The following is a 16,861-nucleotide window of genomic DNA, read 5'->3' as shown; positions in this document are numbered from 1 at the left end:
ATCCAAGAACAGTTTGGTGATGAACAATGCCTTTTCCAGCATGATGGAGCACCTTGCCATAAGGCAAAAGTGATAACTAAGTGGCTCAGGGAACAAAACATGAACATTTTGGGTACATGGCCAGGAAACTCCCCAGACCTTGATCCCATTGAGAACTTGTGGTCAATCCTCAAGAGGTGGGTGGACAAATAAAAACCCACAAATTCTGACAAACTCCAAGCATTGATTAGGCAACAATGGGCGGCCATCAGTCAGTATGTGGCCCAGAAGTTGATTGACAGCATGCCAGGGTGAATTGCAGAGGTTTTGAAAAAGGGTCAACACTTACAGCAGCGCCAGTTCTTAGATTTATTGAATCAGGTAGATCACTGGCATATCATAACCAACCCGGCGGTGGTGATACAGTGCCCTTGCAGTGGCCAGTATGGGCTCTGTGGCTGTGAGTCTCCTGGGTCAGTTCGTCCTCATGGAACGCCAGGGAATAAAGACATACTGAGACACCGTGCAGTAGCACATGTCAGGGATTGGGCCAGTCTGGCAGGTCCTAGAGACCACCGAGCCAGATTACCTTGCAGGGTACTGGATAGGAGGGAGAGCACAACTTCCAACATATACTGCATATTGATCTGTATAGAAGTGAGCAGCTAAAGTGCTATTAGGCTATATGCTGCCCTGGAAAATGCTCAGTTGATAAGGAAACCTAAAGCTACTAACATATAGCTTCTAATAAGAAGAATGTTTTATGTGGAGTGTAGGTTGTAGGTTTAATTTACTGTTAATAATTTGGATATTATTACTTGAGTAATCGCTCTAGATCTGCTGGTCCTTGCCAGATCATTACTGTTATGCTGTGCTCTGCACAGCATCAAGTATGGAGAGCCAGGAACAGCCTAGAGCTACAGATGATTATACTAATGAGAAATGACATTACACTGTGTAGACTCACAAGTAAGTTCCAGTGTATTTCATGATCACTTCCACGTTGCATCAGAGCCGTGTACTGACCATGGTAACCTGTTATGATACATACTGACGGGGGACAACTTGCAGCATTTCCCCTGACACACCCCCGTGGATGAGAATTGGACATTCCTTGGCTCCATGCCATTCTATTTTTAGAGAAAACCCCTAACACCGAGGAAAATTTGGGGAAAAAATATCCATCATGTTCCAGTTACACGAGCATACAACTTACACACCTGCAGACAGGGACGGATTGGGATGGAAAACCAGCCCGGGAAATTTCTGCAGCAGCCCTAAATGGGAGGAGGTGGAGTCTGCGAAGGGGGCAGGATCTGATGACATATCTAAAAGGATCTGATGGTATATAGGTGGCAAGTGGAGGAGAGACAGCAAGAAATCTCAAGAGAGAGATGGGGGAGGGAGAGAAACAAACGAGAGAGAGATAGTAAGATAGAGAGAGCTGAAAACTGTTTTTTTTCTTCATCCACTTATCAATGTGCAATCCCATCTCCTCTATATAATCATAATAATGCCACATATCAGTGTGTGCTGGGGGCTATTTTATTCAACCTCATATCACTGTATAGTGCCTTCACCTCAATATAATAATAATACCACATATCAGTGTGAGCTGTTAATCCTCCTAATATATCACTGTACGATCTCCTCTCCTCTATATAATAACACTACCACATATCAGTGTGCTAGGAGCTGTGTTATTCCCCCTCATATATCACTGTACTCTTCTCTCCCCCCTATAGAATAATACTACATATCAGTGTGTGCTGGTGGTTGTATTATTCCCCCTCATATATCACTGTACTCTTCTCTCCCCCCTGTAGAATAATACCACATATCAGTGTGTGCTGGTGGCTGTGTTATTCCCCCTTCTATATTACTGTACGGCCCCATCTCACCAATAGAATAATAATACAGGTACCACATATCAGTGTGCAGGGAGCTATGTTATTCCCCCTCATATATCACTGTACTGTTTCCTCTTCCCTATATAATAATATTACCACATATCAGTGTGTGCCGGGGTTGTGTTATCTCTCATCATATATAACTTTATTGTCCCCTATATAATACCACATATCTGTGTGCTGGGAGCTGTATTATTCCCCCTAATATGTCACTCTATAGTCCCCTATATAATACCACATATCTGTGTGCTGGGAGCTGTATTATTCCCCCTAATATGTCACTCTGTAGTCCCCTATATAATACTACATATCTGTGTGCTGGGAGCTGTATTATTCCCCCTAATATGTCACTCTATAGTCCCCTATATAATACTAGATATCTGTGTGCTGGGAGCTGTATTATTCCCACTAATATGTCACTCTATAGTCCCCTATATAATACCACATATCTGTGTGCTGGGAGTTTTGTTATTTCCCCTAATATGTCACTCTATAGTCTCCTATATAATACCACATATCTGTGTGCTGGGAGCTGTATTATTCCCACTAATATGTCACTCTATAGTCCCCTATATAATACCACATATCTGTGTGCTGGGAGTTTTGTTATTTCCCCTAATATGTCACTCTATAGTCTCCTATATAATACCACATATCTGTGTGCTGGGAGCTGTATTATTCCCACTAATATGTCACTCTATAGTCTCCTATATAATACTACATATCTGTGTGCTGGGAGCTGTATTATTCCCCCTAATATGTCACTCTATAGTCCCCTATATAATACCACATATCTGTGTGCTGGGAGCTGTGTTATTCCCCCTAACATGTCACTCTATAGTCCCCTATATAATACCACATATCTGTGTGCTGGGAGCTGTATTATTCCCCCTAATATGTCACTCTATAGTCCCCTATATAATACCACATATCTGTGTGCTGGGAGTTTTGTTATTTCCCCTAATATGTCACTCTATAGTCTCCTATATAATACCACATATCTGTGTGCTGGGAGCTGTATTATTCCCCCTAATATGTCACTCTATAGTCTCCTATATAATACCACATATCAGTGTGCAGGGAGCTATGTTATTCCCCCTCATATATCACTGTACTGTTTCCTCTTCCCTATATAATAATATTACCACATATCAGTGTGTGCCGGGGTTGTGTTATCTCTCATCATATATAACTTTATTGTCCCCTCTCCCCTATATAATACCACATATCTGTGTGCTGGGAGCTGTATTATTTCCCCTAATATGTCACTCTATAGTCTCCTATATAATACCACATATCTGTGTGCTGGGAGCTGTATTATTCCCACTAATATGTCACTCTATAGTCTCCTATATAATACTACATATCTGTGTGCTGGGAGCTGTATTATTCCCACTAATATGTCACTCTATAGTCCCCTATATAATACCACATATCTGTGTGCTGGGAGTTTTGTTATTTCCCCTAATATGTCACTCTATAGTCTCCTATATAATACCACATATCTGTGTGCTGGGAGCTGTATTATTCCCACTAATATGTCACTCTATAGTCTCCTATATAATACTACATATCTGTGTGCTGGGAGCTGTATTATTCCCCCTAATATGTCACTCTATAGTCTCCTATATAATACCACATATCTGTGTGCTGGGAGCTGTATTATTCCCCCTAATATGTCACTCTATAGTCTCCTATATAATACCACATATCTGTGTGCTGGGAGCTGTATTATTCCCCCTAACATGTCACTCTATAGTCCCCTATGTAATACCACATATCTGTGTGCTGGGAGCTGTATTATTCCCCCTAATATGTCACTCTATAGTCCCCTATATAATACCACATATCTGTGTGCTGGGAGTTTTGTTATTTCCCCTAATATGTCACTCTATAGTCTCCTATATAATACCACATATCTGTGTGCTGGGAGCTGTATTATTCCCCCTAATATGTCACTCTATAGTCCCCTATGTAATACCACATATCTGTGTGCTGGGAGCTGTATTATTCCCCCTAATATGTCACTCTATAGTCCCCTATATAATACCACATATCTGTGTGCTGGGAGTTTTGTTATTTCCCCTAATATGTCACTCTATAGTCTCCTATATAATACCACATATCTGTGTGCTGGGAGCTGTATTATTCCCCCTAATATGTCACTCTATAGTCCCCTATATAATACCACGTATCTGTGTGCTGGGAGCTGTATTATTCCCCCTAATATGTCACTCTATAGTCCCCTATATAATACCACATATCTGTGTGCTGGGAGCTGTATTATTCCCCCTCATATGTCACTCTATAGTCCCCTATATAATACCACATATCAGTGTGCTGGGAGCTTTGTTATTCCCCCTAATATGTCACTCTATAGTCCCCTATATAATACCACATATCTGTGTGCTGGGAGTTTTGTTATTTCCCCTAATATGTCACTCTATAGTCCCCTATATAATACCACATATATGTGTGCTGGGAGTTTTGTTATTTCCCCTAATATGTCACTCTATAGTCCCCTATATAATACTACATATCTGTGTGCTGGGAGCTGTATTATTCAACCTAACATGTCACTATATAGTCCCCTATATAATACCACATATCTGTGTGCTGGGAGCTGTGTTATTCCCCCTAATATGTCACTCTATAGTCCCCTATATAATACTACATATCTGTGTGCTGGGAGCTGTATTATTCCCCCTAACATGTCACTCTATAGTCCCCTATATAATACCACATATCAGTGTGCTGGGAGCTTTGTTATTCCCCCTAATATGTCACTCTATAGTCCCCTATATAATACCACATATCTGTGTGCTGGGAGTTTTGTTATTTCCCCTAATATGTCACTCTATAGTCCCCTATATAATACCACATATCTGTGTGCTGGGAGTTTTGTTATTTCCCCTAATATGTCACTCTATAGTCCCCTATATAATACCACATATCTGTGTGCTGGGAGTTTTGTTATTTCCCCTAATATGTCACTCTATAGTCCCCTATATAATACTACATATCTGTGTGCTGGGAGCTGTATTATTTCCCCTCATATGTCACTCTATAGTCCCCTATATAATACCACATATCTGTGTGCCGGGAGCTGTATTATTTCCCCTCATATGTCACTCTATAGTCCCCTATATAATACCACATATCTGTGTGCTGGGAGCTGTATTATTCCCCCTCATATGTCACTCTATAGTCCCCTATATAATACCACATATCTGACATATTAGGGGGAATAATACAGCTCCCAGCACACAGATATGTGGTATTATATAGGGGACTATAGAGTGACATATGAGGGGGAATAATACAGCTCCCAGCACACAGATATGTGGTATTATATAGGGGACTATAGAGTGACATATGAGGGGAAATAATACAGCTCCCAGCACACAGATATGTGGTATTATATAGGGGACTATAGAGTGACATATGAGGGGAAATAATACAGCTCCCAGCACACAGATATGTGGTATTATATAGGGGACTATAGAGTGACATATTAGGGGAAATAACAAAACTCCCAGCACACAGATATGTGGTATTATATAGGGGACTATAGAGTGACATATTAGGGGAAATAACAAAACTCCCAGCACACAGATATGTGGTATTATATAGGGGACTATAGAGTGACATATTAGGGGGAATAATACAGCTCCCAGCACACACTCTATAGTCCCCTATATAATACCACATATCTGTGTGCTGGGAATTTTGTTATTTCCCCTAATATGTCACTCTATAGTCCCCTATATAATACCACATATCTGTGTGCTGGGAGCTGTATTATTTCCCCTCATATGTCACTCTATAGTCCCCTATATAATACCACATATCTGTGTGCTGGGAGTTTTGTTATTTCCCCTAATATGTCACTCTATAGTCCCCTATATAATACCACATATCTGTGTGCTGGGAGTTTTGTTATTTCCCCTAATATGTCACTCTATAGTCCCCTATATAATACCACATATCTGTGTGCTGGGAGCTGTATTATTCCCCCTAACATGTCACTCTATAGTCCCCTATATAATACTACATATCTGTGTGCTGGGAGCTGTATTATTCCCCCTCATATGTCACTCTATAGTCCCCTATATAATACCACATATCTGTGTGCTGGGAGCTGTATTATTCCCCCTAACATGTCACTCTATAGTCCCCTATATAATACTACATATCTGTGTGCTGGGAGCTGTATTATTCCCCCTAATATGTCACTCTATAGTCTCCTATATAATACCACATATCTGTGTGCTGGGAGCTGTATTATTCCCCCTAATATGTCACTCTATAGTCCCCTATATAATACCACGTATCTGTGTGCTGGGAGCTGTATTATTCCCCCTAATATGTCACTCTATAGTCCCCTATATAATACCACATATCTGTGTGCTGGGAGCTGTATTATTCCCCCTCATATGTCACTCTATAGTCCCCTATATAATACCACATATCAGTGTGCTGGGAGCTTTGTTATTCCCCCTAATATGTCACTCTATAGTCCCCTATATAATACCACATATCTGTGTGCTGGGAGTTTTGTTATTTCCCCTAATATGTCACTCTATAGTCCCCTATATAATACCACATATATGTGTGCTGGGAGTTTTGTTATTTCCCCTAATATGTCACTCTATAGTCCCCTATATAATACTACATATCTGTGTGCTGGGAGCTGTATTATTCAACCTAACATGTCACTATATAGTCCCCTATATAATACCACATATCTGTGTGCTGGGAGCTGTGTTATTCCCCCTAATATGTCACTCTATAGTCCCCTATATAATACTACATATCTGTGTGCTGGGAGCTGTATTATTCCCCCTAACATGTCACTCTATAGTCCCCTATATAATACCACATATCAGTGTGCTGGGAGCTTTGTTATTCCCCCTAATATGTCACTCTATAGTCCCCTATATAATACCACATATCTGTGTGCTGGGAGTTTTGTTATTTCCCCTAATATGTCACTCTATAGTCCCCTATATAATACCACATATCTGTGTGCTGGGAGTTTTGTTATTTCCCCTAATATGTCACTCTATAGTCCCCTATATAATACCACATATCTGTGTGCTGGGAGTTTTGTTATTTCCCCTAATATGTCACTCTATAGTCCCCTATATAATACCACATATCTGTGTGCTGGGAGCTGTATTATTTCCCCTCATATGTCACTCTATAGTCCCCTATATAATACCACATATCTGTGTGCCGGGAGCTGTATTATTTCCCCTCATATGTCACTCTATAGTCCCCTATATAATACCACATATCTGTGTGCTGGGAGCTGTATTATTCCCCCTCATATGTCACTCTATAGTCCCCTATATAATACCACATATCTGACATATTAGGGGGAATAATACAGCTCCCAGCACACAGATATGTGGTATTATATAGGGGACTATAGAGTGACATATGAGGGGGAATAATACAGCTCCCAGCACACAGATATGTGCTATTATATAGGGGACTATAGAGTGACATATGAGGGGAAATAATACAGCTCCCAGCACACAGATATGTGGTATTATATAGGGGACTATAGAGTGACATATGAGGGGAAATAATACAGCTCCCAGCACACAGATATGTGGTATTATATAGGGGACTATAGAGTGACATATTAGGGGAAATAACAAAACTCCCAGCACACAGATATGTGGTATTATATAGGGGACTATAGAGTGACATATTAGGGGGAATAATACAGCTCCCAGCACACACTCTATAGTCCCCTATATAATACCACATATCTGTGTGCTGGGAGTTTTGTTATTTCCCCTAATATGTCACTCTATAGTCCCCTATATAATACCACATATCTGTGTGCTGGGAGTTTTGTTATTTCCCCTAATATGTCACTCTATAGTCCCCTATATAATACTACATATCTGTGTGCTGGGAGCTGTATTATTCCCCCTAACATGTCACTCTATAGTCCCCTATATAATACCACATATCTGTGTGCTGGGAGCTGTATTATTCCCCCTCATATGTCACTCTATAGTCCCCTATATAATACCACATATCTGTGGGCTGGGAGCTGTATTATTCCCCCTAACATGTCACTCTATAGTCCCCTATATAATACCACATATCTGACATATTAGGGGGAATAATACAGCTCCCAGCACACAGATATGTGGTATTATATAGGGGACTATAGAGTGACATATGAGGGGGAATAATACAGCTCCCAGCACACAGATATGTGGTATTATATAGGGGACTATAGAGTGACATATGAGGGGAAATAATACAGCTCCCAGCACACAGATATGTGGTATTATATAGGGGACTATAGAGTGACATATGAGGGGAAATAATACAGCTCCCAGCACACAGATATGTGGTATTATATAGGGGACTATAGAGTGACATATTAGGGGAAATAACAAAACTCCCAGCACACAGATATGTGGTATTATATAGGGGACTATAGAGTGACATATTAGGGGAAATAACAAAACTCCCAGCACACAGATATGTGGTATTATATAGGGGACTATAGAGTGACATATTAGGGGGAATAATACAGCTCCCAGCACACACTCTATAGTCCCCTATATAATACCACATATCTGTGTGCTGGGAATTTTGTTATTTCCCCTAATATGTCACTCTATAGTCCCCTATATAATACCACATATCTGTGTGCTGGGAGTTTTGTTATTTCCCCTAATATGTCACTCTATAGTCCCCTATATAATACTACATATCTGTGTGCTGGGAGCTGTATTATTCCCCCTAACATGTCACTCTATAGTCCCCTATATAATACCACATATCTGTGTGCTGGGAGCTGTATTATTCCCCCTCATATGTCACTCTATAGTCCCCTATATAATACCACATATCTGTGGGCTGGGAGCTGTATTATTCCCCCTAACATGTCACTGTACTGTTCCCTCTCCCACATAGCAGTGTGTGCTGGGAGCTGTGTTCAGCACGCCCTACCTCTCTCTCGCTCTCCTCCACTCCTCCCCCAGGGTCACTTACCAGCCTTTTTCCAACGCTGGCCTCACTGCTCCCACAGTCACATCGTGGCCTTGGTGAAGGAGGAGTGGTGCCTGTTTCTTTTTGAAGCTTCAGGAACCGCCAGTGAGACACTCCTCCATGTCTCCGCCGCGGCGTTTGGATCGAAGAGCAGGAGTTCAGCCAGTGAAGAGTCGACGACGCTCAAGCTGTGCTTTCTAATGAGGAGGCCACACTGGAGTGAGACACCTGGTGGTGGGGAGAGGTAACTGCAAGGAAGTGTTACTGGCAGCAGTGAGAGACTGAGCTGCCTCTGCAGTCTGCACGGCCCAGCCGCATGACATCTCCGGCTTTCTCCATTGCCGCTTCTCACATGCGCGGCCACAGGAGTGAAGGCCCTGAAGGGGCTACTAATGAGAGAGATGTCCGGCCCAGCGGGAAGTACCCCGGCTTCCCGGCGGCCCAATCCGCCCCTGCCTGCAGATAATGTTTAATAGAAACAAATAAAAACTAGGAACAGTATATAAAACGTGTAGGAGTGCACCACTGTTTGCTCTTTATCAACTTGTATATGACAAACTGTGAAACCCTCGTCCCCGTTGAAGTGGACGGAGCTTGTTTCACACCATATCATGTTATTGTGACCCGTCCTACTTCATAAAGGCACTTCATGCTTCATTCTGTGTGATGCAAAACAGCAGTAGGCAACATGATACTTTTTGAAGGCAGCTACCCGGAAGTAGTCCACAGATTACATTCTGCAGAAGAGTATCAGATCACATTATGATAGCCGAGCACATGGGAAACTCCTCACACAACCCAAACAGCTGGCTAGTCTAGTCTGTAATCAGGATCAATTATATAGGAGGACCTCAAAAAGGATTAACAGTGGTAATAAGGAATGTGGGCCTGATTCACAACAGATCGCTATTGCGATTACACACAGAGGTCTTCTACAAAAATATGCTAATGGATGCAATCGCAAAGCCATCGCACAGCCAGCATAGAGACGCCCACTACTGCCATCTCACATCCGTAATACCTTGCAGTCCTGCGTATTGTCGAAGCCGCATAATTGGCTGAGACAGGATCGGTTTAGAATCAGATCTGCGAGATGCCATTTTGCGACTGGCCACCCAGCGCCATTTTATTGAAACTCGCCACTATAAGTACATACGGCGATGCTATTATTCAGCGTCGTGCAATTCCCGCGCAATAGAAAGAAGTTAAAAGTCCTCACCACATAAATACAGACAGTCGCTAAATCATATAAACTAATTATCCCTGCAAGACACGCATCATAGTGTACTACACAAAACACATAGTCGCACAACGCTAACTAGCGTCTTTTCCCAATTCACCAATACTTACACACTTCACACTTACATGAAAGGTTCCCTAGTATTAAAGTGTAATATTCAAGGTTTATTCAGTAATTATTAATGTTGTGTAATAAAGGTTATTTGTTATCTAAGGTTTAGTACATGGTAAGTAGACCGTGTCTGGTGTTGTACTGATCCACTGTGTCTCCACAGATTTCCGGTACAATCGGTGAGAAGATCGAAAACCTGCGTCTGCAAACTATGGACTATAGAGAGTTAAAACATTAAAATGTACTCTGTAATGTTAGCAGCTTAAATTAGCATGCAGCGGGAAAAAGGACACAAAGGGCTGTTGGAGGCTGTTTGTGTCCATTTGAAATTGTCCTATAAACGATCCTGTAACAGAAATACCCTTAAGAAGAACCAATGGAATCATGCCAAACTTGTCTATTGAATTGCCAATCCCTGAAAGAGTATATAAGTGCACTCTCTGACCCCAATCGTGAGTCTTCTTGCTGTGCTGTTGACGGAGGTTTCTAATGCTGATGCTGGTATCTGGGCCCAGAGCGCGTGCTTATATAACAACTGTACCTTGGGTCTGTATGATTTATTTGCGCTAATTGTCTTTAGATCACAGCGTGTAACCATCTGTTTTTATGTTGAATAATAACTTTTTGTGCTTTGGAACCACATTCAAAGTCTGAAGGCATTTATTTACTGTGCTACTCCTTACGCTAAATTGCGACAATTCTAGAAGGTATAGGCAGAATTTAGAAGGTATAGGTAGGATTACATAGAGGTTTAAATTAGGTATCAATAGTTGGGGGCTCGCAGTGTTAATTACGCCACCGGTCACTCGGTAACACTCGGTAGCGATCTCTCAGCAAAAGGGTGGAGGCGCCTAACAGGAGAACACATTGTGCCTTCGAAATCTGTTACCACTGTTGTTGCTGAGAGTCTGCTACCTGTTATTGTGACTTTAGGAGCGCTGATTGAGAATCCAGAGACGAGGGAGGAAAAAGTTTGTTTTCCTTCATTGATAGATCTTTATGTTAAAAGGGGAAGTCGCACTATAGCATAAAAATCATAATACGTGTTGTGTAGTAGTCGCATTATTGTGTATGCAACTAGTCGCACAATAGCGTTATACGTATTTCCTGCATTGCTGCCACGTGTTTTAAACAAAGCCGTTGAGATTACATTATTAGTGTTGCCAATAGCTGGGTGAACGTGTATTCTTTTTCTGCGCAGGAAAAAAAAGTGTGTAGCAGTGAGCATTTGTTGGTTTAGGGTGTAACACGGTTCCTAAAATGTTAAGGGTATCGTAAGACCCTTAAGTGCTAGGCATATTAGACGGCCTAGTGACTCAGTAGTAGCTTACCATTTACTATACACATAGCAGGTGTATGGGTTGTTATTTTTGTTAGGGTTCGGCTCTCAGTGTGATTACAGTATTTAATAATCAGTTAGGCTTATTTGAGCACTGTAATTGAACCGCATAGTTTTGACTAAACTGTGATTGTGAACTGAAGAGAGGGTGGATGAAATCAACTGGAAAAGAAATGGTAAGTATTACCCCCTAGCAGTTGAAAGGTAGTCAAAAAGGGATTCTGCGTGGAAGCAGCTTCTTCCATAGGTGCGTGGAAGCATCTAGATATTCTTCCATAGGGTTTGTGGATACGCCCTGTTTCCAAGACGTCCACAGGTAAGTGAAAGTGTCTTGAGTGTCTTTCACTGGTTTAAATCTTTATTGAAAAACGTAGGGGTTTTCCCAGGATGGAAGCCATGCAAACAGTAGAGATGTTAGACAATGATGTGCTGCTGTAGGAGGCGCCGCTTGGGTCGGCACGCCATATTAATCATACGAAGTACGGTGCTTATGCAATTAGGTACTGTGATGTATGGTTTAAGATGACGATGAAGAGTGTTAGACAGTTTCCCAGAATTGGTAGCTTTGATAAGGATGTATTGAACAATGTCCGAGATAGCATCAGTATGGTGCGTTCTCAAGTGAAAAAGGTAAAATACAGTCAGGTGCATAAATATTGGGACATTGACAGAATTTTCATATTTTGGCCTCTATTCACCACCACAATGGCTTTGAAATGAAACAAACAAGATGTGCTTTAACTGCAGACGTTCAGATTTAATTTGAGGGTAATTACATCCAAATCAGGTGAACGGTGTAGGAATTACAACGGTTTCTATATGTGCCTCCCACTTTTTAAGGGGCCAAAAGTAATGGGACAAACTAAACAATCCTAAATCTAACTTTCACTTTTTAATACTTTGTTGCAAATCCTTTGCATGCAATTACAGCCTGAAGTCTGGAATGCATAGACATCACCAGATGCTGGGTTTCATCCCTGGTGATGCTCTGCCAGGCCTCTATTGCAAATGGCTTCAGTTCCTGATTGTTCTTGGGGCATTTTCCCTTCAGTTTTGTCTTCATCAAGTGAAATGCATGATCAATCGGATTCAGGTCAGGGGATTGACTTGGCCATTGCATAACATTCCACTTTTCAGCCTTAAAAACTCTTTGGTTGCTTTTGCAGTATGCTTTGGGTCATTGTCCATCTGCACTGTGAAGCGCCGTCCAATGAGTTCTGAAGCATATGACTGAATATGAGCATATATTACCCGAAACACTTCAGAATTAATTCTGCTGACAGTTCCATTGGCAGCCATACATGCCCACGCCATGGCACTACCACCACCATGCTTCACTGATGAGGTGGTATGTTTTGGATCATGAGCAGTTCCTTTCCTTCTCCATACTCTTCTCTTCCCATCACTCTGGTACAAGTTGATCTTTGTCTCATCTGTCCATAGGATGTTGTTCCAGAACTGTAATGGCTTTTTTAGATGTTGTTTGGCAAACTCTAATCTTGTCTTCCTGTTTTTGAGGCTCACCAATGGTTTACATCTTGTGGTGAACCCTCTATATTCACTCTTGTGATCTTCTCTTGATTGTTGACTTTGACACATATACACCTACCTCCTGGAGAGTGTTCTTGATTTGGCCAACTTTGTGAAGGTGTTTTTCTTCACCAGGGAAATAATTCTTCTGTCATCCACCACAGTTGTTTTCTGTGGTATTCCGGATCTTTTGGTGTTGCTGAGCTCTCCGGTGCATTCTTTCTTTTTAAGAATGTTCCAAACAGTTGATTTGGCCACACCTAATGTTTTTGCTATCTCTCTGATGGGTTTGTTTTGACTTTTCAGTCTAATGATGGCTTGCTTCACTGATAGTGACAGCTCTTTGGATCTTATATTGACAGCAACTGATTCCAAATGCAAATGTCACACCTAGAATCAACTCCAGACCTTTTACCTGCTTAATTGATAATGAAATAACAAGGGAATAGCCCACACCTGTATAACGAGTGTTTAAAATTATGGCAGCATGAAGGGGATGCGTGGGTTAAAGGTGTGCAAGCGACGCAAACTAGCATCGCGAGCACGTTACCGGAGAGTACACACGCAGCGCTAAACTGAGATAGCGTGCACATGCAGCAAGGTAGTGTTGTGGAAGGTATTGTCAGTGGTTCACGCGCACCACCGCCACCCTATGCGGACGGGGGTGCAGGTACAGTTGTTGAAAAACCCATAAAAATTTAACAAGTAACCTGTACCCTCTCTTAAGTAACCATAAGGAAAATGTTTATGATGTGGATGATGAGCCTATTGTTATGTCTGCCATTTCCCATGCTGTACACATGTTAGATGCTCCACCACGACAAGCACAAGTGGTGCCGCCATCTTCATCAGTAATAGTACATGAAGTGTTAACAACCACTGCACCTGTAGAGGAAGTTGGTAACCCTATACGTAGCAGTAATAGACTAAACCCCCAGCCAGGTAATAAGGTCAAAAGTAGCAGTGCGGCCGGTCTGCATCCTATCCGGACAATAACTGTTCCAAATGGGAATGCGGATGTGAATGGTGTAGTGTCCACAAGGTAGGTAGCTATGCATTGTCCTTGGACAAGAGCGGAGCTAAATTCCATAATGAATGATTTCCCTGATCCTAAAAAGGAATTAGCCAAATGTCAAAGATTTTTGAAAAATTTGGGTAGTTCTCACGAGCCAACCAATAAAGATTGGCGAGTGGTGTTAAGGGCTTGTCTTCCACGCAATACCGACGTGACAACATTTATCACGGATTGTGTATTGGATGGAGATGTTTCCTTAACAGATGAAGTTAACCAAGGTAACATTTCCTGCATTGTAACTCAATTGGGTGTATATTTTCCAGTAGTAGTTAACTGCAGCAAAATTTTCACCATAAAACAAAAAGAGAGTAAATCTGCAGAGGATTATTGTAACCGAGCTCTGCAGGCTATCACCCAGTACACTGGGTTAGAAGATATTAAAGATAGCACTCATCACAGGGGAACGATTGTCCCTGTACGTATGAATGGTCTAAAAGATAACCTAAAGACCCGAGTTCAGACCTCACAGCCTGGCTGGAGGGGAGTCACTGTAGACACCCTCATAGAATCCGCTATTGAACATGATAAGAACATCTCTAAAAAGAGAGAGACCCAGTGCGAGAAACTAATGGCTGTTAGTATTCAAGCTCTAGAAGGAATGACTGTAAGATCACAGCCAGCAGACACACCTGCACCTGTACCTGCACAGCTACACGTCCTCACCAATCCTGCACCACCGCAAACACAGCCCTACCCCACTTATCACACACAACCACAACACCCATACTATCCACAACCACCATATTTCCCTCACTATCCTTACCCATAACCACCACTTTTCCCTCCCGCTCAACCCACACAGCAATCCTTTCATCCACCCCACTCATGAAAGTGCTTTAATTGCAACCAACTGGGACATGTAAGTAGGAACTGTACGGTGAAGAGGGTAGGGCCCCCTAACCAGGGAGTACCTGGATATCTCCATAAGGGATATACACAGAGAACAGTAAATGTCCAACAGACACCAGCTCCAATTGTGGCTGTAAATGCTGTATTGGAGAGTGGGAGTCAACGCCAGTGGTCAGGTCATATCTGTAGTCTACAGATAGTCAGGTTAACGGAAAGTACTAGGGAAGAACCGGTAATGATGGTTGATGTAGCTGGTACTAAATATCCTTTTCTTGTAGATACAGGGGCGACCAGGTCAGTGATAAAATCTCCCATTAATTTACAGGTAACCAATGAGACAGTACCTGCAATGGGTGTAATGGGTAAAGTGCAACATTATCCTTTAACAAAATCCACAGAGGTCACTATCGGGCCATTGCATTCCAGGCATTCTTTTCTCCTGGCAGCAGCGGCTCCTACTAACCTACTGGGAAGGAATTTGTTATGTAAGATGGGATGTGTCATATATTGTACCCCTGATGGTGTATTTTTAGATATCCCAGAGAGAGTTGCACACGAGGTGAGGGATGCTCCCCAAAGGATAATGTATCACTCTATCGATTTAAGTGAAAATCCATCTCAGGTAGATCAAATGTTATCCCAAATTCCAGATTCACTTTGGAGCAAGGATGGACAGGACACTGGATTAATGGCAAACATAAGCCCTGTAATGGTAAATTTAAAAGGTGGTAGGCAAGCTCCAAAACTTCCCCAGTACCCACTGAAACAGGAGGTAGAATTAGGCGTTTATCCCATAATTCAGCGATTGTTACAGCAGGGACTTTTAGTTCGTACAGCTAGTGTAGCCAACAGTCCCATCTTTCCTGTAAAGAAGAGTGGTGGGAGGGGTTATAGGCTGGTACAAGACCTTAGAGGGGTTAATAAGGTGGTAGAGAGTCAATTTCCTGTAGTGCCAAATCCAGCTCTCATTCTCATGCAGATCCCACCAAATGCAACCCATTTCACTTTCATTGACCTCTGTTCTGCTTTCTTCTATGTGCCTCTTCATCCTGACTGTCAGTACCTATTCGCCTTTACATACAGGGGTGTACAATACACATGGACACAATTGCCCCAAGGTTTCATAGACAGCCCCAGTATCTTTTCCCAGGCCATACACGACTGTTTACAATCTTTTCAACCTGCCAATGGATCTGTTCTAATACAATATGTGGACGATTTATTGTTATGTTCTGATTTATATCATGTTTAAATGATACTAAACTTTTGTTGCTTCATCTCTCGTAAACAGGACACAAGGTTGCTAAGGACAAACTACAGCCATGCCAGTCCAGGGTTAAATATTTGGGACACTGCCTAACTCAAGGGTTACAACATCTCACAAACGACAGAATCCAGGCCATACAGAACATGACGCTGTGCAGAACCAACAGCAACAGGGGCGGATTGGGCCGCCGGAAAACTGGGGTACTTCCCGCTGGGCCGGACATCTCTCTCATTAGTAGCCCCTTCAGGGCCTTCACTCCTGTGGCCGCGCATGTGAGAAGCGGCAATGGAGAAAGCCGGAGATGTCATGCGGCTGGGCCATGCAGACTGCAGAGGCAGCTCAGTCTCTCACGGCTGCCAGTAACACTTCCTTGCAGTTACCTCTACCCACCACCAGGTGTCTCACTCCAGTGTGGCCTCCTCATTAGAAAGCACAGCTTGAGCGTCGTCGACTCTTCACTGGCTGAACTCCTGCACTTCGATCCAAACGCGGCGGCGGAGACATGGAGGAGTGTCTCACTGGCGGTTCCTGAAGC

Source organism: Taudactylus pleione, unplaced genomic scaffold, assembly GCF_031769625.1.
Source record: "Taudactylus pleione unplaced genomic scaffold, aTauple2 ptg000329l, whole genome shotgun sequence".
Classification (NCBI taxonomy): domain Eukaryota; kingdom Metazoa; phylum Chordata; class Amphibia; order Anura; family Myobatrachidae; genus Taudactylus; species Taudactylus pleione.
Note: the sequence above shows the minus strand (reverse complement) of the source record.